The sequence below is a fragment of the Pelobates fuscus genome, chromosome 7 (genome assembly GCF_036172605.1).
Source record: "Pelobates fuscus isolate aPelFus1 chromosome 7, aPelFus1.pri, whole genome shotgun sequence".
NCBI classification, from domain to species: domain Eukaryota; kingdom Metazoa; phylum Chordata; class Amphibia; order Anura; family Pelobatidae; genus Pelobates; species Pelobates fuscus.
The window spans coordinates 112,987,803-113,010,991 of record NC_086323.1 but is presented as its reverse complement, the minus strand read 5'-3'; positions in this window follow the sequence as shown (position 1 = coordinate 113,010,991).

Here is a 23,189-nt window from a genome sequence, read left to right as displayed (position 1 = left end):
GTTCCATGGGTCAAACGGACATGTGTATTCTGTACAAACAAAATGACTCATTGCAAAGTTTTCGGACGTTGAGCAACACCAAAAATTAACGTCTTAGTGGACCAGTTTCGGGACCACCTTTCCATGATACTGGCTTTGAGAAGAAGCTTCCTGACACTTGGTACCTTGTCCTATATCACATTAGGGTTAAGGTGTCCATTAGCTCCAGGCAAGTATCATCTACGATTCTACATGTTGCTTCGACCGCAATGTGATTTGCTGTCTTTTTCACATCATCGCATTGGACAAAAGGCTCCATTGTAGCTCAGACAGCAAAAAACAGAAGGGGTGGGGGCACTTAGAGGAGGAAGAAAGGACATAACCAAAAGCCCTAAGGCTCTGTTTGTAACTAGAGACAAGTTCTGAAGCTTATCTCCATAACAGGTTGGCACTCTTCCCTTACTTTAACTGTTTCACTTTTGGGACAAATTTAAATGCCAGGTTACTGCCCTATTCATACATCCTTAAAACTTAGTGTTCTTCCGAGTCTCACCTCAAAATTTCCCATTGACCTTAATTATTTACTTGTTATAATCTGCTACTATTGTTTGTCCTTTTCTGATATCTAAGCCATTCCCACCACAGTTCTATCCCTAGCATCTTGATGCAATGAAAAGTCTCCCCTCTTAAAGGGCCTATAATATCCTAATCAGAATGCACAGCTGTGCCAAAACTATTTTGGATATTTACCTAGTTAACGTATGCAGACACGTTTGGCCATTTCCATTATAAAACTATTAATGTTTGCGTAGCACCAAAATATCTGTTACATTAAGTAACCATTTATGTAGAAGTAAAATGAGTGTGCAAACAAGAACAACACGGGTCATGTGTTAACGGCCCTGCTTAAAGTAAATGGATTTATAGAGTATTAATCACCGTGCTTTATATTGATTATTAATACTAAATAAAATATTCTAGAATATGAGGTTTGTGTGTGATTGCAGTAAGACTATGGTACTGACTCCAAATATCTGATCTTCACTTTGGGCGTGTTGTTTTTGTGTGCTAATTAACCATGTCACCATGAAAATGGTGGCCATGCAGCCAATCAGCGCAGTGCAGAGAGGGGTGGGACTATGCTGTCCGCCATCTGAACTGCAGGCTTGAAGAAAAAGTCTGTGCACAACATTCATGGCCGCAGTAGGGATTAGACGTTACTTATTTGTTTGTTTAATGTGATTAGGCACGTTGGATGACAGAAAGTACTTGCCACGAGACTGCTGTGTGACCAAAGCATTATCCACCATTTTATGCACTTTGTTTTTAAATGCATCATAATGAGCAATCAGTTTCCACACAGCCCTGTGTAATCAAACATAGCTGACCTTGAAGTAAATATTTTATGAAATATAACAGAGATATAATATATCGATGGTAGAAAGGCTCGGGGGGCTGCAAATCTAGGAAGGTTACGTAAGTCTATCAGAGAAACTTAAAGTGAATTTAAAATTTTAGGCCAAAATAGCCAAATTAGAAAAAAATTTTAAAGAAGCAATGTGTTTAATTTCACTGTTTGGGCGTAAATTTTAAAATTAAATTAGAATTTTCAATAATTCACACTTTTAGTGAATAGTCCAATGTGTAAATCACTGTTAAAGGCTTCTGAGATTTGTTTTTCATTTGTACTTCATTTGTGTTCTTCTGTGTGATATAATTTGAAATCACATTGGGTTAATTACATCTATGTAATGGAATCTTGTCACACCCTTTAAAAAGTAATTTCTGATTTTTCTAAAGAAAAGGCTATTTTTAAGAATGCCAGGGAATTTTTTGGAAAATAGCTTGTGCTTTTCAAATGACATGCAGTTTTCTCAGCTGGGAGAATTGGCTCCATTAATGTGTGTTTCCTGCTTGATCAGCTGATAAACCGTGAGCTGGTAGGGTCTCCTCTCTCTGACTTATGCGGAGATGCTTGCCTTCCATCAAAAATATAATCACATTTACTAACCCCTTAAGGACCAAGCTTCAGTTTGCTTGTGTTGTGCTTTATGGGTCCAGCTCTTTTTTTACTGTATGTGTTTTCCCTTTATAATGCACTATTGAGCATTACTCTGTAGATCCCTAAAATAAGTGATGAAATAGAAGGGATGGAGGGGAGATAAACGGTTACCTGCAATGTGCTCTCACAGTGGAAATATTTTTTGCACATAACTGACTTTTGTCAATCAAACAGCTGGGGATATTCACTCCCTACTTCCGTTAACTCTATCGATCTAGTAGGACGTGCCTGCAATCCCACTTTTCCTGTATTGTTTTTTATTTTTTTTACACTTATTTTATCGCAATCGTGTGCGACCTCCAGCCCTCCAGCCTGCAACCTCCTAGACGGCCAACCCACACTCCTTCCTCCTGCATGCTCCAAGCCCACCCTCCTTCCTCCTGACTACCGCTAAACAGACTCTCTGCTCTCCCTCTTGCAGTCTGTGAGTTTGAAAGAGGAAAAAAACGTAAGATAGATAGATAGATACAGTTATATGGATATATGGCATTTTTGAGTCACAGCGGCCCTCTGAGAAGGGAGCAGGGCAAGAGGGGGGGTGTTTTGTCATTACCAATGACAAGCACACCCCCTCTCAAAGTGAACATGTTGGTTCAATGCTTTTGAAGGGTGCAATGTGTGTGTTTGTATGTGTGTAAGGAGTGCAGTGTGTGTGTGTGTGTGTGAGGGTTGCAGTGTGTGTGTGAGGGTTGCAGTGTGTGTGTGTGTGTGTGTATGAGGGGTGCACTGTGTGTGAAGGCTGCAGTGTGTGTGTGTGTGTGTGTGTGTGTGTGTGTGTGAAAGGTGCAGTGTGTGTATGAACGGTGTAGTGTGTGTATGAACGGTGCAGTGTGTGTATGAAAGGTGCAGTGTGGTGTGTGTCTGTGTGAGGGGTTCAGTGTGTGAGGAGTGCAGTGTGTGAAGGGTGTAGTTAGTGTCTGTGTGTGTGTGTGTGTGTGTGTGAGGGGTGCAGTGTGTGAGAGGTGCAGTGTGTGTGTGAAGGCTGCAGCGTGTGTATGTGTCTGTGTGAAGAGTTCAGTGTGTGAGTGCAGTTTGTGTGAGTGTGTGTGTGTGTGGAGGGTGCAGTGTGTGAGGAGTGCAGTGCGAGTGTGTGTTTGGTGTGTGGGGGGAATGAGTGGTGTGTGTGTGTGAGGGGTGCAGTGTTAGGCTGTGTTTGGGAGGTGCATGTGTGTGTGAGAGGTGCATGTGTGTGTGTGACAGGTGCAGTGTGTGTGTGACAGGTGCAGTGTGTATGTGTGCGTGAAAGGTGCAGTGTGTGTAAAAGGTGCTGTGTGTATGAAAGGTGCAGTGTGTATGTGTGTGTCTGTGTGAAGGGTGCAGTGTGTATGAAAGGTGCTATGTGTATGTGTGTGTCTGTGTGGAGGGTGCAGTGTGTATGAAAGGTGCTGTGTGTGTGTGTGTGTGGATGGTGCAGTGTGTATGTGTGTGTCTGTGTGAAGGGTGCAGTGTGTCAGGAGTGAAGGGTGTGAAGGGTGTAGTACGTGTGTGTGTGTTTGGTGTGCAGTGGGGGGAAGATAAAAGTAATAAATAAATATGTTTGTTTTTTATTTAAAGAATTTTTTTTTATATACTTTATACCCCCCCTCCCTTCTTACCTTTGCCTGGGAGGGGGGACATAGAGGTGAATCCCTAGTGGTAGTAGTGGTGAGCTGACTGTCACGAGATCAGAGCGTTGCCATGGTAACCACGGCAACGCTCTGACCTCAAGAGAGGAACCCGGTGGAGCTGCTTGCTAGAGCTCCCCTGGGTCCTCCTCTCCCTCCCCAGCCGGCGGCCACTAGTTAGTGCTAATTAATATTATTATATCTTATTGTGTAAATGTTTACATTGTTATTTGAAAAATCTTCAAAAAATATTTGAATAAGAAGTTTATAGAAAGATAGATACGGAGAAATGGGAAATGGGAAATATAGTTATACCGATCCCTACCCATAATAAATGGTGCCCCGTTAAGGTTTTGGATACATATTTCCACACTTTCCACAAACAACCACACCAACCACTATTATAACTACATGGTTCCATTCTCGCTACTGCAAAACTTATGCTCTATGTCCGTATGCTATTTACTAGACTTGGCCTAAATGCAAATCATTACTCAGGACACTCTTTCTTCATTGGGGCAGCATCATCTGGTTCCTCTAACCACATTCCAGCTCATATAATAAAGGCTATGGGACACTGGAAATCATCTGCTTACACTCTATACATACCAAACCCAGTTAAAGAGTTACGGCAAGCATTTCGAGAGATTTGTCCAAATAATTGATGTTTGTAGTATGAATGAATTTTGTATGGTACACTTCTTTTTGCCCCCTTTATTACAGGCCTACTGCATTGTCGGTTCCGGACCACCACAACTGACTGGTGTTATTAACTATCTTTTATTGTAAACTAATTATATGTTATCTCACCATCACGGCAATATTGCGCTGACCACAAATTTAAGGCTGGGCCTGTAGTTTTGGGAGGTGCTTGGGTCCCCTTTATAAGGGCTTCCAATCCTGTCCTACCTTACCGTTGTTGGTCTGGCGAGTTACCCCTCCCACCACTCCCTTTATTCACATCACCCTCTATGGTGGGCCCTCTTTATTACAGGCCTACTGCATTGTCGGTTGTAAAACTATGTTTTATTGTATACGAATTATATGTTCTCTTACCATTACGGTAATACTGCCCTGACCACAAATACAGTTATATGGATATAGATAAAGGTGGATATTGATAGGTAGAAAAATAGATAGGTAGATAAAGATAGATTATACAGTTATCATGATAAAGTTATTCGCTTTACAAACACTGATTTCTTGAAAAAGAAGAATATAGTTATATATATATATATATATATATATATATTGTCCTGACTATATATATATATATATATATATATATATACAATAAATATGTATTTAATTTATTTCCCTGTAGATGTGGGATGTAGAGGTACTTTTACAAATAACAAATAAAAATCCTGTCAGTCGGCAAAGTTCAGTGAAACTGTACACTGGGTTACACACGGCTCTCAGATTCAGTTGAAGAAAGCCATGTGCCTATGAGAAGCCTCTGATTGGTCAATACAACGTGAAGTGACTGAAAGTCACTTCCTGTGAAAAAGGGGAGGGCTTACAAAGTCTGCAGTCATAAGAACTGCAGCTTTTGAAGTCGTTTTTGACTATACTTCCATATAACAATATGCATGTATGTATTCATTGGGGCTATATCTACTAAGCTGTGGATGGGGGTGTTTGTTTTTTGTAAGTGTGGAGTGGTCCTTTAAAAGACAAAAATTACTTTCATTTGATGTGACATATGCATACATAAATTCTCATTTATTAAAAAATGAACAAAATTGCAAACACATTTTTCTTCACAGTTTTGGCAAAATATTGTGTACATAATTAGTGCAACTCAAGAAATGTTATTCAAAATAAATGTATTGTCCTGACTTACAGAGAACATAATATGTGTAGAATTTCTGTTTATTGATGGTAGTTTACATGTCACAAAATACATGGATTGAAATACAATTCCAATGTGAAGCAATTTTAGAATTTAGTATGTTTGTTTTGAAAGTTTAATAGCCATCACAGAAAACACAATTGCCACGTGAAAGTATATTTTTATATAAAGTAGACATCACAGAGTATCTATTTAAGGGTGTTTTGACACATTTTACATTTAACTGACAATCTCTTTTTTTATATATTATTTTTTTTATAAACCCAATAAGCCTGATGTGTGCTAATCCTGTACAAAACCTCAAATAGTGTTCAGTTCTTCTGATAATATCCCAAATATATGCTTTTGCCAATATCTCTATGAAGTTAAAGTGCCATATAAGAAATCTGACCATTTCAGATTTTACAAATAGAATTTTGATAGATGGATTTGTCTCATTTTGAGCATCATACCAGTTTGACAGTTCATATTACCCAACAAAGCCCTAACATTTGTGAAAATAGACACTCCATGGTATCTCAGATGGTGGTTGTTATGCTGCCATTTGTTCACCATGTTCTGTTAAAATTTGCGGTAATATTTTTATTTTACATTTGTTTACATGCACATTGCATTTTTGTAGGGCATTTCGTGAAACTGATATCGGCCACTATGATCTTTCCACCAAAAGTATGGCCAGCGTACTTTTCGGAGTTAGCAACACTCCTAATCTATGACTTTGCCACTATTTTGTGATGTTACAAAACTATAAATGAGACCTGACTATTTCAGTTTTTACAATTAGAGTTTTGATAGATGGATATTATGACCCTATGTCTCACTTTGCAGCATTACAGCAGTTCAAATAAATGCATACCATTTGGAAAGGTAGACACCACAAGGTATGCCATATGGTATAATTTTTTTTTACAAATTTCTTTCAACATTTATATTGTTGTTTTGTGTGTGTGTGTGTGTGTTTACATGCACATTGCAATTTAGTGATTTATTTTGTAAACTTAATTTGTGCCACTGTAAAAATCACTATAGCGTGCTAAGTTATGGTGAGGACACATGGGGACTTTCATATGATATAGTTGGAGCTTTATTGAAGTGCCATTTTTCTCCACATTTCTTTTACAAAGTTTGTTGTAATAATTTGTAATATTACAAATTGTATTTTTGCTACATATATTTTAAAGCTCTAGTTTGCCATTATTATAAAATCCCATTCACTGTAATCAGGAACATCAGTTGAGTATATCACTAGCCCCTAGAAAACAGAGAGGAAATATTCTGTCCGAGGCCAAAAATTGAATTAAAGTGTAACTTTTAATACACAGATTAAGAGGCTAGAGAGAAATCTAGCTATAATGAAATCACACTACAGGGAGTGCAGAATTATTAGGCAAATGAGTATTTTGACCACATCATCCTCTTTATGCATGTTGTCTTACTCCAAGCTGTATAGATTCGAACGCCTACTACCAATTAAGCATATTAGGTGATGTGCATCTCTGTAATGAGAAGGGGTGTGGTCTAATGACATCAACACCCTATATCAGGTGTGCATAATTATTAGGCAACTTCCTTTCCTTTGGCAAAATGGGTCAAAAGAAGGACTTGACAGGCTCAGAAAAGTCAAAAAAGTGAGATATCTTGCAGAGGGATGCAGCACTCTTAAAATGGCAAAGCTTCTGAAGCGTGATCATCGAACAATCAAGCGTTTCATTCAAAATAGTCAACAGGGTCGCAAGAAGCGTGTGGAGAAATCAAGGCGCAAAATAACTGCCCATGAATTGAGAAAAGTCAAGCGTGCAGCTGCCAAGATGCCACTTGCCACCAGTTTGGCCATATTTCAGAGCTGCAACATCACTGGAGTGCCCAAAAGCACAAGGTGTGCAATACTCAGAGACATGGCCAAGGTAAGAAAGGCTGAAAGACGACCACCACTGAACAAGACACACAAGCTGAAACGTCAAGACTGGGCCAAGAAATATCTCAAGACTGATTTTTCTAAGGTTTTATGGACTGATGAAATGAGAGTGAGTCTTGATGGGCCAGATGGATGGGCCCATGGCTGGATTGGTAAAGGGCAGAGAGCTCCAGTCCGACTCAGACGCCAGCAAGGTGGAGGTGGAGTACTGGTTTGGGCTGGTATCATCAAAGATGAGCTTCTGGGGCCTTTTCGGGTTGAGGATGGAGTCAAGCTCAACTCCCAGTCCTATTGCCAGTTTCTGGAAGACACCTTCTTCAAGCAGTGGTACAGGAAGAAGTCTGCATCCTTCAAGAAAAACATGATTTTCATGCAGGACAATGCTCCATCACACGCGTCCAAGTACTCCACAGCGTGGCTGGCAAGAAAGGGTATAAAAGAAGAAAATCTAATGACATGGCCTCCTTGTTCACCTGATCTGAACCCCATTGAGAACCTGTGGTCCATCATTAAATGTGAGATTTACAAGGAGGGAAAACAGTACACCTCTCTGAACAGTGTCTGGGAGGCTGTGGTTGCTTCTGCACGCAATGTTGATCGTGAACAGATCAAAACACTGACAGAATCCATGGATGGCAGGCTTTTGAGTGTCCTTGCAAAGAAAGGTGGCTATATTGGTCACTGATTTGTTTTTGTTATGTTTTTGAATGTCAGAAATGTATATTTGTGAATGTTGAGATGTTATATTGGTTTCACTGGTAAAAATAAATAATTGAAATGGGTATATATTTGTTTTTTGTTAAGTTGCCTAATAATTATGCACAGTAATAGTCACCTGCACACACATATATCCCCCTAAAATAGCTATAACTAAAAACAAACTAAAAACTACTTCCAAAAATATTCAGCTTTGATATTAATGAGTTTTTTGGGTTCATTGAGAACATGGTTGTTGTTCAATAATAAAATGAATCCTCAAAAATACAACTTGCCTAATAATTCTGCACTCCCTGTAAGAAAAAATCAAAACCAAACAGGGAGGGGGGAATAGGGTATGAGTGGCTGAAAAAGGAATAAAGCAAAGAAAAATATGTACAATATTTACAATAAACAGCTGGTCATATGTCTAAGGGGTTTCCTTTAACACGAGGGAAAAGACAGCTCAAGGGCTGATAAACGTTCGAGGTACAAACTTGCAGTAACTCAACTGAACTAATAAAGTGGAGACAAAGTATCTCTATATATAGTTACTGCAGAGAGCCTAAAGTCTCTTAATAAGTTGAGAGTGAAATACCCCAATATCAGATATAAAACTTATGGCACACTACTGTCACTGGTGCCAATAGTTAAAGGATAATATCACTAAAGTCTACCCCAGAATAGTTAAATGCTAGGACCCCAAAGGAAAACCAGAGTATAGCTAGTAATGGTGGAGAGGTCCAAAGTATCTGTAGATGCACCTATAATTACTAAAAGTCTAAAAATAGAACGCTGTGTCCGTGGATACAATATAGTATTATAGCAGAATGTCAATCTAGAAAACAAGTACGAAGTATTTACGTGTCGGTTCCTGCAGAGTTAATCCAATCTGTGCAGAAGGTAACTAAGTCTGCACAAGCTCCTAGTCTAAGTGAGCAAATCTGTGCCTTCAAGGGCACCTAAATGAGAGCAAAAAATGCTACACTAGCTAGAGACAATACAGGAACGGAGTAGATAAATAGCTGACTGTTTTCTAGTAGTATGATGTGCTGAACATAATTTGCTACACTAGCTAGATCAGATATAAGGAACGATGTACATCGTGACAAAGTATCATCTAATCGTGAGAAAGTAGCACAGGACAGTGCGTCTAAGTAGAATACTGCATAGAACGAGGGGTCTGATAGACCAATCCCCGCTAGAGTGATGAAACATAGCTTGTCCGCACTTTTAACCAGGCTTGCCATCAGAAATTGTGGGACCCTTTACACAGCTCAAAGCCTCTGCCCCCAGGTCCACCCTCAAGGATAAGTAATGTTGATGCAGTGTGTGTGTGTGTGTATATATATATATATAGTGGATGCAGTGTGTGTGTGTGTGTGTGTGTGTGTAGTGAATGCAGTGTGTATAGTAAATGCAGAGTGTGTGAATATTAAATGCGTATTTGTGTAGTGGGTGTAGTGTATGTAGTCTGTGTTTGTGTAGTGGATGCAATGTCTGTGTAGTGGATGCAGTGTGTAGTGCATGTAGTGTCTGTGTAGTGAATGCAGTGTCTGTGTAGTGGATGCAGTGTGTGTAGTGGATGCAGAGTGTGTGTATATTAAATGCAGTGTGTATTTGTGTAGTGGGTGCAGTGTATGTAGTCTGTGTTTGTGTAGTAGATGCAATGTCTGTGTAGTGGATGCAGTGTGTAGTGAATGTAGTGTCTGTGTAGTGAATGTAGTGTTTGTGTAGTGAATGCAGTATCTGTGTTTGTGTAGTGAATGCAGTGTCTATGTAGTGGATGCAGTGTGTGTGTTTGTGTAGTGGATCTTGGACGTAAAAACCCAAGGGCAGAGTACAGAATATTTGATAGAGTCCTAACCTCAACATCTGAGGAAAGGGATTTAGGGGTGATTATTTCTGATGACTTAAAGGTAGGCAGACAATGTAATAGAGCAGCAGGAAATGCTAGCAGAATGCTTGGTTGTATAGGGAGAGGTACTAGCAGTAGAAAGAGGGAAGTGCTCATGCCATTATACAGAACACTGGTGAGACCTCACTTGGAGTATTGTATGCAGTACTGGAGACCGTATCTCCAGAGGGATATTGATACTTTAGAGAGAGTTCAGAGAAGGGCTACTAAACTGGTTCATGGACTGCAGGATAAAACTTACAAGGAAAGGTTAAAGGAACTTAACATGAGCTTTGAGGAAAGACGAGACGGGAGATATGATAGAAACATTTAAATACATAAAGGGATCAAAAAGAGATTTAAAAGAAGAAAAAGTACCACAACAAGAGGACATTATTAAATTAGAGGGGCAAAGGTTTGAAAATAATATCCGGAAGTATTACTTTACTGAGAGGGTAGTGGATGCATGGGATAGCCTTCCAGCTGAAGTGGTAAAAGTTATCAGCTAGTTCATCCACATTCTGTGCCAGGTGAAAGAGGGTCTATCATTTAACCCAGCAACTAAGTGGGGCGGAAAGCAGAGAGAAACAGGAAACGTGTGGGACTGAACCCACTCCGCCAATGCCCTAACCGCCCACATCGCTGGTTATACAAGGGTCCCATACTTTTTCAAATGCTTTCACGGTGCTTCTTACTTGAGCTGTCAACTTATCCATAAGATAAGTATCTTTCATTTTTTAAAATTACTACTTCCATAGAAGCGGTCTCCCGCTGTAACCAAGATTGAGCTAAAGCCCTTCTGGCTGCCAAGTTCAATTTATGTAGACGTTTTTGTTCCGTTTTCGTCTAGGGGTCTGGCCAATAAATACACCCAAGGATTTAGCATAATCCCTATCAATAATTCCTTAAAGGGATACTATAGTCACCCAGACCACTTCAGCTCAATGAAGTGGTGTGGGTGCCAGGTCCCCCAGGTTTTAACCCTTCAGATGTAAACATAGCAGTTTCAGAGAAACTGCTATGTTTACATTGCAGGGTTAATCCAGCCTCTAGTGGCTGTCTCCCTGACAGCCGCTCGAGACGCTTCTGCAATGCTGGATGCAAATTTTGTTGAACTTCATAGGAAAGCATTGAGAAATGCTTTCGTATGGACTGTTTGAATGCGCACGCGGCTCTTGCTGTGCATGCGCATTCCGCTCCACTTGGGAGCTGACGTCGGTGGGGGAGGAGAGAACACCAGCGCCGAGGGAGCCCAGTGCTGGATAAAGGTAAGTAGCTGAACTGGTTTTAACCCCTTCAGCACCAAGGGAGGTGGATCCTGAGGGTGGGGTGGGGTTCTAAGGATGCTATAGTGTCAGAAAAACAAGTTTGTTTTCCTGACACTATAGTGATCCTTTAATATTTCCATAATAAGATTGCACCTCTCGACATTCCCACCACATGTGAATATAGGTTTCATCTCCCATTTTAATAGTTGTCGGAGTTATAAAAAAACTGCCATCACAGTAGTCAAGACAACAATACATGCACATATTGACATGATGAGGGTTGCTTGCAGTTTGTCTCTATCAGATAAAATGCGCAAAATTTCTGTCAAACATGGCAGAGCTTCACTTGGGTTTTGGTTGCCAAGGTAATAATCTGGGATGAATATTTTTATCACTTACCAGTCTTATTAGATAAATCTGATTTAGTAAAAAACTCTACAGTCGCTCCTCACATGTCAGTGAAAAGTGTCTGTTACCCAAACTTGAAAACTTGTAATACTTAATAGAGGAGTAAGCTTTTAAAAAGCGGTGCTCCATTTAGTCATCTTTGTCCTTCATTAGTGCATGATCATCTCCAGGTTGCTATCCATTCCAGTGGGTAATAATATTCCATATCGACACTATCCATTTAGATTTTTAAGTGGTCTGTGCTGGACCACCATACCAGAATCTTCCTGGATCATAGTACTGCGGTTCTGTAACCTTGAATGTATTTTGCATTTTGAAGCCAAGGTGCCTATATACTTCATAGGCAAGGCTTCATAGTCTGTGGTATCATTGAAAGGAGCGATGACCTTCGGATGCTGTCACCACCTTGAGAGCTCAGGTGCAGGTTCTCATTGTGCACTTTCTTGCTCTGAAGCTCCAATATTCTTTTTTTGTATTGTTTTTATTCTCAAGGACCTTCAATGGATGAAGCTGTGGCCTAGTTACTCTGTGAAGGTGACTCGTCAAACAATGGTCTATATTGTCAGCTTGGACACGTTCTTAATTGAAACGATTTTAATTCTAAGTTGTGACAAAATAAAATGTAGAAAGATCCAGTAGATTGTGAGTACTTACGCAAGACAAAATTGTTTAAAACTTTTTTTTTTCTTTTTTTGTTTCCTTTCTCAAAAACTTCCGTAATAAATCTCCATTACTATTCAGTCAGGTGGAAAACAATCAAAGGAGAGAGGGGAACACATAAATAAACACATCTGATATGCCAAGGAAAACTGAGGCTTTAAATTATAATCCTGGCATGTCCTTATACTGCAGTCCGAGCATCGTCTCACGCAGTGTCACATCCAGAAAACAACTACACGTTTCATTGTGCCTGCTTCCGTCAGACAGGCTCCTGGCTACTGTCACATGGTGTCCTTGGCAAATAATGGTAAACAAGAAAAAAATCTGCCTTGGGCAGAATATTAACATGTCTTTCACCATGTTTCCTACTAATGTCTATTTCTATATGCCAGCCTAAATATCAGCCATCTTTCAGCCTTGTTTTAGGGGCTGAAAACCTTCATAAAACCAGCTGATCACGATCAAAACAATGAATAATGTCTTTTTATGTTTCTTGAACTCTCCAATACCTTTCTCTCTAGTACACCTAGAGAGTGTATATATTTCTAGAATGTGTATAGGTTTCAGATTGGAACCACACTGTCTTTAATGATAGTAAAAAACTTTAAGGCACACACAACATGCCGTTACAAACATATAGTTACAACATACAGTGTCCCATTCTTAGTACAAGCACTTCATCATAGGTCGTAATCTAGTCCTTAATACATACATATATTTCAGGATCAGGGCTGCCATCAGAAATTGTGGGGCCCCTGACAAAGCACAAGGTCTGGGCCCCCCCGCCCCCTCCCTCCCGGGCCCGCTCACGCCCTACCTAGTCCGCTGACAATGATGCGGGACTGAATGTGGTGTGTATCGTAGAAGTGAATTAGAATGTGTGTAATGGATGTAGTGTTTGTGTGTATTAGATACTGTTTGTGCAGTGAATGCAGAGTGTGTGTTTGTGTAGCGGATGCAGTGTGTATAGTGAACGCAAAGTGTGTTTGAGTAGTGCATGTAGTGTGTGTACAGTGATGTAGTGTGTGTTTGTGTAGTGGATGTAGTGTTTGTATGTACTAGATGAAATGTGTTTAGTGGATGCAGTGTCTGTAGTGGATGCAGTGTGTGTATTAGACGCAGTGTCTGTGTATAGTGAATGCAGAGTGTTTCAATTTGTGGTGGATGTAGTGTGTGTACTGTGAATACAGGATGTTTGTGTAGTGGATGCTGTGTGTACAGTTAATGCAGAGTGTGTGTCAGTATAGTGAATCCAGAGTGTGTGTTAGTGTGTAATGAATGCAGAGTGTGTGTTAGTGTGTAGTGAATGCAGAGTGTGTCAATGTAATGAATGTAGTGTGTGTGTGTTAGTGCAGTGAATGCAGAGTGTGTGAAAATGTGTAGTGAATGCAGAGTGTGTTAATGTGTAGTGAATGCAGAGAGTGTGTTAGTGTGTAGCGGATGCAGAGTGTGTGTTAGTTTGTAGCGGATGCAGTGTGTTAATGTGTAGTGAATGCAGAGGGTGTGTTAGTGTGTAGTGAATGCAGAGTGTTAATGTGTAGTGAATGCAGAGAGTGTTTGAGTAGTGGATGTAGTGTGTGTACAGTGATGTAGTGTGTGTTTGTGTAGTGGATGTAGTGTTTGTATGTACTAGATGAAATGTGTTTAGTGGATGCAGTGTCTGTAGTGGATGTAGTGTGTGTATTAGACGCAGTGTCTGTGTATAGTGAATGCAGAGTGTTTTAATTTGTGGTGGATGTAGTGTGTGTACTGTGAATACAAGATGTTTGTGTAGTGGATGCTGTGTGTAAAGTTGATGCAGAGTGTATGTTAGTATAGTGAATGCAGAGTGTGTGCATAGTTTAGTGAATGCAGAGTGTGTGCATAGTTTAGTGAATGCAGAGTGTGTGCATAGTTTAGTGAATGCAGAGTGTGTGCATAGTTTAGTGAATGCAGAGTGTGTGTTAGTGTGTAATAAATGCAGAGTGTGTGTTAGGGTGTAGTGAATGCAGAGCGTGTCAGTGTAATGAATGCAGAGAGTGTGTTAATGTGTAGTGAATGCAGAGAGTGTGTTAGTGTAGTGAATGCAGAGAGTGTGTTAGTGTAGTGAATGCAGAAAGTGTGTTAGTGTAGTGAATGCAGAAAGTGTGTTAGTGTAGTGAATGCAGAAAGTGTGTTAGTGTAGTGAATGCAGAAAGTGTGTTAGTGTAGTGAACGCAGAAAGTGTGTTAATGTAGTGAACGCAGAGAGTGTGTTAATGTGTAGTGAATGCAGAGAGTGTGTTAGTGTGTAGCGGATGCAGAGTGTGTGTTAGTGTAGTGAATGCAGAGTGTTAATGTGTAGTGAATGCAGAGAGTGTGTTAGGGTGTAGCGGATGCAGAGTGTGTGCTAGTGTAGTGAATACAGAGTGTGCATATGTAGCGAATGCAGAGTGTGTGTCAGTATAGTGGATGCAGTGAGTGGGTTAGTGTGTAGTGTATGCAGAGTGCATGTTGTATTAGTGAATGCAGTGTGTGTATTGTATTAGTGTATTAGTGTATGCAGGGTGTGTGTTAGTGTATGCAGTGTGTGTGTGTTGTATTAGTGTATGCAGTGTGTGTGTGTTGTGTTAGTGTATGCAGTGTGTGTGTTGTATTAGTATATGCAGTGTGTGTTGTGTCAGTGTATGCAGAGTGTGTGTTGTGTCAGTGTATGCAGAGTGTGTGTTGTGTTAGTGTATGCAGTGTGTGTTGTGTTGGTGTATGCAGAGTGTGTGTTGTGTTAGTGTATGCAGTGTGTGTTGTGTTGGTGTATGCAGAGTGCGTGTTGTGTTAGTGTATGCAGTGTGTGTGTTGTGTCAGTGTATGTAGTGTGTGTGTTGTGTCAGTGTATGCAGTGTGTGTGTTGTGTCAGTGTATGTAGTGTGTGTGTGTTGTGTCATTGTATGTAGTGTGTGTGTGTTGTGTCAGTGTATGTAGTGTGTGTGTGTTGTGTCAGTGTATGTAGTGTGTGTGTGTGTGTTGTGTCAGTGTATGTGTGTAAATGTGCAATCTGGGGTGAGGGGGGGGGGCACTTTAACATAATTAAAAAAAAATTACATTTAATTAAATAGTTTCTCCCCCGTCCCTGCTTACCTGTGTCTAGGGAGGGGGGAGATTCCATCCCTGGTGGTCCGGTGGCATGGTGGGGCCCCCCGGGTTCCCTGATACCGCAAAGGGGGCCCAGGCAGCACACAGCCTCTTCTCTTCGCTCTCCTCTAATAACTCTCGCGAGACCCGCGGAGCGTTGCCATGGCAACCGGGTCTCGCAAGAGTTATTAGAGGAGAGCGAAGAGAAGAGGCTGTGTGCTGCCTGGGCCCCCTCTGCGGTAACCGGGAAGCCAGGGGGCCCGCGGCTGCACACATAGATAGCGATATTCGCTATCTATGTGTGCGGAGAGGGAAAGTGGGGCCCGGGACTGCCAGAGCCGTCCGGACCCCCCAGGGCCGCCGGGCCCGTGACAACCATCATGGTTGTCACCCCCTGATGGCGGCCCTGTTCAGGATAACGTTTTATATGTTTTTGTTGGAATTAAAATGGTTTGTATCATGTGCAATGACAGATGCTTCATGTAAATGGCTGTCACTGTGGTTATAAATGAATGCTTGCATACTTATATGCAGTCTGATGAAGTCAGAATTCTGACCTTAAAGTCTAATATCATTGTGGGATGCTATCTGCATCATTTTGGTACTGCAGTGTCCATATTTACCATTTGTGCCTCTTTAGGTCAACGTTATAAACGTTAAAATAACAATACACAGACAAAATGTAATCAATACATGTAAAATTTGACTAACATAATGTAAAAAAAACATTATCCATTTAATACAATATAATGGGCACTCAGGTAAAACAGTAAGATCAGTCAAAGAAGAATACCCAGATACAATTAGAAATCAAATAAAAACAATTCTAAAACTTTTGCAGGATTTTAGGATAGAAATTGATATCACTAGTTTAGGGTTTTTTTGGCAATTGAGAAACACCCTTCAAATGTTTGAATACAATGAAACTATTTGAATACAGTAACTGATGTTATCATGAATAACAAAAAAATAATAATTTGAAGCCATTAAGATAAATTGAAGAATCTCTGATTCATTCTATGTAATTCCTCTATACAATATGCAACATAAACTATCACTGACATTTGTGGTTTATTTGTAGGGTTTGACATAACACAACAGTATAAAACTCAGATTACGGGTTTCTTGAGGCTATATGAATAAACTAACACTAAATAAATGATTGTATTTGGCGAATCACAACCACGAAGGCATTACACAGTATCCAATATCAATACATGTAAATAATAGTAATGTGCCAATTGACTGCACATTCTGCCATTACTTGTCACAATATCTGCTGTTTGCTCTTTTCCCAGCCCTATCCCCATTTATAAATGTTCTTTATTCCCACAATAAAGGACACTGTTAGGTTACTATTGGCAGCCATCTTTTAAGTCCGTCCAGCACCCCAAGATCCAGAATGTGCAGTATTGGAATGCAGATCTCCATCATGTCTGGAACAGTTATATGGGAGAGAGGCCGAGCACAGAGGAGGGGTGTCCAGCTGCAGTCTGGGGTCTTATAGAGAATAGTCCCTTTGTCCCACTTTCTTCAAAGATTGCATGAAAACCTATTCACATAGCCTGCAGCTGCAGTCATCCTCATAAGTGGAGAATAAGGAAGGGGGGCCACTGTTTAGGACACAAACAAATAAAGACTATTTATCAGTGCTCAGCTGCATAAGTGGCAAAAAAGAGAACAGCACCAGATTTTTACAAAGGTCTGCCATTAAATAGTTTGTGTAGATAGATCGATAGATACTAAATGTTATGAATCCATTGCATAAATGTAGCTATGTAATATTTCATGTTTAGAATAACAGATACTGGAGGGATTCTAACCTTAATTCCACTTTCCCAGTGAAATGTATTTCTGTATTTCCAAAGGCAATTTATGCATTTCCAACCTTACAAATTTCCTGCTTAAATTTTTTTCCGCAATAACCCATTCCTAATCCAGCCATAACCTTTGACATAATATGTTCAGTTGTTGGGTCGTGGTCATTTGGGATCATATTTTCTATAAATATAAATTCATTACAATGATGCAGACCAACCAACCAAAAGATATAGGTCTAACAGAACATCACGAGTTTGGGCACTCCTGTCACAGATTCTGCAATAAATAAAACAGGACGTCTTGTTAAAGATGAACTGTGTAATCTGGCACTTCCTAGAACTCCTGCCTTTCTCTGGTCTGTACGTCTGTGTCGACCCATTTCTATCAACAGTTCCTCATTCTCAAGTTATTATTTTTCCATGTTTAGGGTTTTGACCATATGTAGACAGTCTGTTAGCATGTATGTCCCGTTACAGGATGTATAGTTTTCATTTAGTTCTGTGACTCTCAGTGGTTTATACGATTAGGTTTACTGAAGTGCACACTATGTAGTAGGTCCCTATTTTATCTCATGACCACACAGAATTATTCATGGCATGAATTCTGGTAACATTTGTTAGGGTCCAATATGTGTCAATGGTCTCATGCAACCCACACGGATTATTTGGCCACACATTCATGCTGCAATCATCTCTTTCTGCAATTATCCACTTTATGACAAAGGTGCTTCCTCACCAGCCTGTATTATTCACCTAAAGCATAATGCATCGTGGATTCCAGTATATTCCAGTTCTGACCTTTCCAATCGCATTTTGCAGCCAAGACAAGTCAAACCAGGTAACGTTTTTCTAGGCTTCAATTGTTAGGTTTGCAATCTGCAAAGTGCACACTGCAAAACGTGAACAAATGTTTAGCGAAAGTTATAGGTGATTTTTTATGTTTTATTCAACAGTGCAATTTCAAAAGAAGTGATGGTGCCCATTTAAAAAATCATTTCACTAAAAAGGAAAAAAAAAGGATATCTACAAAGAGCAAATACATAAGGAACCCAAATAAACACCCAGCGCATAACCATTGCAGCTAGTAATCTCTGGTTACTGAATATTTGTTTAATAGCTGCTTGACAGACGTTAGCACTCTCTCCGGTACTCTGAGACTTTCCAATCGTTAGCCAACCAGATAATAGGGAATATACATTACACAACATTAAAACCACTGACAGGTGAAAACCATTGATTATATTGTTACAATGGCACCTGTCAATGCGTGGGATATATTAGGCACAGGGCCGGTGTAAAGATTTTGGCTGCACTAGGCACATACAAATTTGCTGCCCCCCCCCCATATGTTCTGCCCACCATGTGACATCACAATGCCCCATCCATATGATCTACCATATGGGCCAACGCCAGTGCTGCACACAGTGTCTTTTCTCTGACAAGGCAGTGTGTTTACATTAAAAAGCCTGCAGGGGTTAGGCTATAGACGCCAGAACCACTACATTAAGCTCCAGTGATTCTGGTGACTAGAGTGTCTCTTTAATGTGAGGTAAGTTAGAGATTAGTGCCACTAATAATATACTGGATTGCATACTTACCACCAAATGAGGACAAGAGGAGAATGATGGGCTCAGGCTGCAGTCTGGCTCTTCTGGTCTGGTGTAGAACAGGCTGTCTGGAGGCTGTTTGTATCAGTGCTCACAAAAATCAACAAACAGGAAGCAGCGCCATTTTTTGGGCCCCTTACACAGCTCAAGGTCTGGGCCCCCAGGGCCTGACTGTGCGTATGCCTACAAGGCCTGCCCATAAGTCCACCTACATTGCCCACACATGAGTTCGCTCACAGGGAGTGGAGTGTATGTGTGTAGGGGACATGTTATGTGTTATTGTAGAGGATGTAGTGTGTGTGTTCTTATGGAATGTAGTGTATAGGAATACCAGTTTTTGCACGAAATGTAGTGTAAGTGTATAGGGGATGCAGTGTGTTTGTGTGTAAGGGATAGAAAGCAGTGTGTGTTCCTGTGTAAGGAATATATTGTGTGTTTCTAGGTGTGTGTGTGTGTGTAAGAGATGCATTGTGTGAATCTGTATGTAAGGGATGCAGTGTGTGTCTGTAAAGGGTGCATTGAGTGATGCATTGTGTTTCTGTGTGTGTAAGAAGGAGTGTGTGTTTGTGTGTGTGCGTAACGGATGCATTGTGTGTTTTTGTATGTAAGGAATGCGTTGTGTGTGCAAGGGCTGCGTTGCGAGCGTGTGTGTGTGTGGGATGCATTGTGTATGTGATGGATGCATTATGTGTAAGGGTAAGTATGTAAGGGAAGCATGGTGTGTTTCTATGTGTGTGTGTGTAGGATTCACTGTATGTTTCGGTGTGTGAGTAGGGAATGCATGTGCATGTGCGTGTAGGGATGCATTGTGTATGTGTGTACTGTGAAAAAGAGGGTTTGTGGGGTAGAATAGGGGCTGAGAGGGGAGCAGCTCTTTATTTTAATATTATATTTATTTTGTTCATTTGTTTTGTATATTTTTTCTTTAAGTTTTGTGTCTTACACCCCCTTTAGTTTATCTCTTACAAGCCCCTTGTCTGTCTCCTATCCTTTCTTTGTATGTCTCTTACATCCTCCCAACCCCTTTGCATGTCTCTTTTACCCCCAGGCCCTCTGTGTGTCTTTCCCCTCCCACCCCCAGGTCCCTTTTTGTGTCTCCCTTTCACCCCTTCCTCAGCGTCTCTGTGTGTCTTACACACCCCCCATCCCTTAATGATCTCTTTCACTCCACCCTGTCCATTAAAGGTCTCCAATCCTTTCCTGTCCCTTAGTACTCCCCCCTGGATGCCCTATTAGTACTCCCCCCTGGATGTCCCTCTTGTCCTTAGTGATCTCCCCTTCTGTCCCTTAGTGATCTCCCCTCCCGTCCTGTCCCATAGTGATCTCCCCTGCCCCCCTGTCCCTTAGTGCTCTACCCTGCCCCTGTCTCTTAGTGATATCCCCTACCATACTGTCCCTTAGTGTTCTACCCTGCTCCCCTAGTGTTTTCCCATCCCTTAGTGATCTCTTGTTCCCCCATCCCTTAGTGCTCTCCCCTGCCCCCCTGTCCCCTAGTGCTCTCCCCTGGATCACTTGCTGCCCTTTTTCCCTTAGTGATCTACCCTCCCCTCCTGTCCCTTAGTGATCTAACCTCCCCTCCTGTCCCATAGTGATTTCCCCTGCCCCCCTGTCTCTTAGTGCTTTACCCTGCCCCCGTCCCTTAGTGCTCGACCCTGCCCTCCTGTCACTTAGTGATCTCCCCTACCCTCCTGTCCCTTAGTGTTCTACCCTGCTCCCCTAGTGCTCTCCCATGCCCCCTGTCCCTTAGTGATCTCCTCTGTCCCTTAGTGCTCACCCCTGTCCCTTAGTGATCTCCCCTGCCACCCTGTACCTTGGTGCTCTCCCTCCCCGTACCTTAGAGTCCCCCTCACCTGTCCCTGAGTGGTCTCTCCTCTTCCCTCCCCTTCATCCGTTAGTGGTCTTTCCCTCCCCTTGTTTGCCTCCTACCTCCCTGTGAAGCGTGGCCGGGTGGCGCGGCCGCGGTACAGGACTTTCTGTTTCCTGTACCCAGCCGCCGGCCGGACTGAATGGAAGTGCTCTATGTGCGCACTTCCTGTCAGTCCGATCGGCGTTAGGGTAAGGGAAACTGAAGGTCCTGTACCGCGGTCCATGCCTCCCGGCCACGCTACACTGAGTGACTGGCAGGAGGGAGCCCTGTGCGCTTCCCTCCTGCCGGGTCACTCAAATCTGGCGACCCCCGGGCCGGTGCGCCCTAGACGACTGCCTAAGTTGCCTCTAGGACGCGCCGGCCCTGATTAGGCAGTAGGTGAATAGTCACTTCTTGAATTTCATGTATTGGAAGCATGAAAAATTGGCAAGTGAAAAAATCGGAGTGACTTTGACAAAGACAAAATAGTGAATAGGCCAGTCTTGTGGGGTGTTCCCGGTATGTAGTGGTTAGTACTTAACAAAAGTGGTGCTAGGGAGGTCAGCCAGTGAACCGGCATCAGGGTCATGGGTGCCCAAGGTTCAGTGAAGCGAACGCTAACCCGTCTGGTTCAATCACACAGAAGAGCCACTGGAAAACAAATTGCTGAATAACTTAATACTGACCATCATAGAAAGGTGCAAGAATACACAGTGCATCACAGTTTGCTATGCATGAGCATCTGCAATGGGGACATGAGCATCAGAACTGGACCATGGAGCAATGGAATAATGTCGCTTGGCCTAATTAAACATGTTTTATTTTAGCTCAGATAGATGGCTGGGTGCGTGTGCGTCATTTACCTGGGAAAAGGGTGGGAAGCAAGATGCCGTATAGGAAGAGGGCAGACCGGCGGAGGCAGTGTTATGCTCTGGGCAATGTTATGCTGGGAAACCTTGGGTCCTCCTGACATTCACATGAATGTTAATTTGATACGTACCATCTACCTAGAGATTGTTGCAGACCACAAACAACTCTTCATGGCAATGGTGTTCCCTGGTGGCAGTGGCTTCTTTCAGCAGAATAATGCAACCTGCCACATTGCAAAAACTGTTCAGGATTGGTTTGAGGAACAGGGGCAGCAGCCAGCAACTTTTAGAAACATAACCACAACACTGAACTAGTTATTATGTTTAGAGTGCCCCTTTAAAAGGAACCCATTGGAGTAAATTGTGAAGTCTGTGCTATACAATAACCAGTTTTACCTGTGTGTGATTTTGTGGTTATGTTCTAAATAGTATGGCACTCTGTCAATATGAGCTGTCTAAATACAGGTAGCGTGGGAGTCATATGGAAATTGCATTTATTTAAAGGAAAGTTCTCACTATCATTTCCTTTTAAATGTGTTGTTTTAAGACTATTGGGGACCGGTGAAAGGAGGAAGAAGTGCTAAGGTATGAAATAAAATGCTGGAGGAGAATTAAACTGGGAGTGGTGGGGTGAGATGAAAAAAAAATGGGTTCTAATACTGTAATACTTGGGAAGACAAGATAACGTTTATACTTAACTGAAGTGATTTTATGACAATATAAAATACCCACTTTTCTCTATGATTTTCTCAAAGGTTACATACACTGTACATCATTCTGCAGGTGTTCTAATCTCCCTTAGATACAAATTAGTAGGAATGCCCGAGCACTGCTACATAACAGATTATTATGGTTCATATTTATTTATGTAGCTCCAATATGTATCGCTCTTGAGATTATGCCGTGTCCCTGCTGGATCTATACAATAATTATTTTCTCTTGTCCCGACTAGGGAATACAGTAAACAATGTATGGGTAGAGAATGAAAGAAGAAAAAGAAAATGGGTTAGAAATGAAGGAAACCCACTATGGAGAAAGCAAGCGATGAAAGAAAAAATATTTTGAGAGGGCCCCGGTAATAATGTATGTGGAAACCGAAATAAATAATGTTTTTTTGCATCAAAAACTCCCTGATTGTCCGGTCTTCACTTTTGTACAATTATAATGGATGATAAATTAGATCATACTAGATGATGTTCAAAGCAGTGTGGTGATAGATTTTATATAATATGTATGGATGGACTGATAGATAGATAGACACATCCTGATTTAAACTGAATGCTGATCAGGCTGGGTGTTGACCGCTTAATATTCTAGACTGGGGATGGCTCCATTAAGGCCACGAAGTCCTCTTCCTGCAGAAAAAAGTGCTTTGTTTTTAACCTGTATGCATTAGAATGTAGCATGGAAATTACTAGGCAGATATAACAATGGATGGTATATTAAAAAGTACAGGCCATTTTATTGCTACTTGGTGCATATGTTTTTCCATTATATTTTTTCTATTAAGGATTAACAGGATTTAGTGTGTCTTTAAAACAGGTAATTTAAACTAACATGAGGAAAATATCACACAAAGAGCAGAGTTCAGCATGCTTTTTTTTTTTAAAGAAATAC